The sequence below is a fragment of the Pterocles gutturalis genome, unplaced genomic scaffold (genome assembly GCF_000699245.1).
Source record: "Pterocles gutturalis isolate BGI_N339 unplaced genomic scaffold, ASM69924v1 scaffold31044, whole genome shotgun sequence".
In the NCBI taxonomy this organism is placed as follows: Eukaryota; Metazoa; Chordata; class Aves; order Pterocliformes; family Pteroclidae; genus Pterocles; species Pterocles gutturalis.
Window position 1 is genome coordinate 1 of NW_010129119.1, and position 254 is coordinate 254.

Here is a 254-nt window from a genome sequence, read left to right on the forward strand (position 1 = left end):
TCGCCGCCGGCGGTGCCGCCGTGGTGCCCACCACCCACGTCCCACGCTGCCGCCTGCTCGGGGCTCTCGGTTCCCAGAAAACATCTTTGAACTAAAATAAGCAGAGTCTTAAGTAATAGCTTCTCACGGTTTCAAAACCTCTGTTTTTAACATCAGAGGGTGACTGCTGGAAGCAGCTTTTTGTCCTTTTTATCCCCAAAAACAAGGACAATAATATCTCCTTCTGAATCTCTTGCTCTCGGCTGGGAGGATTT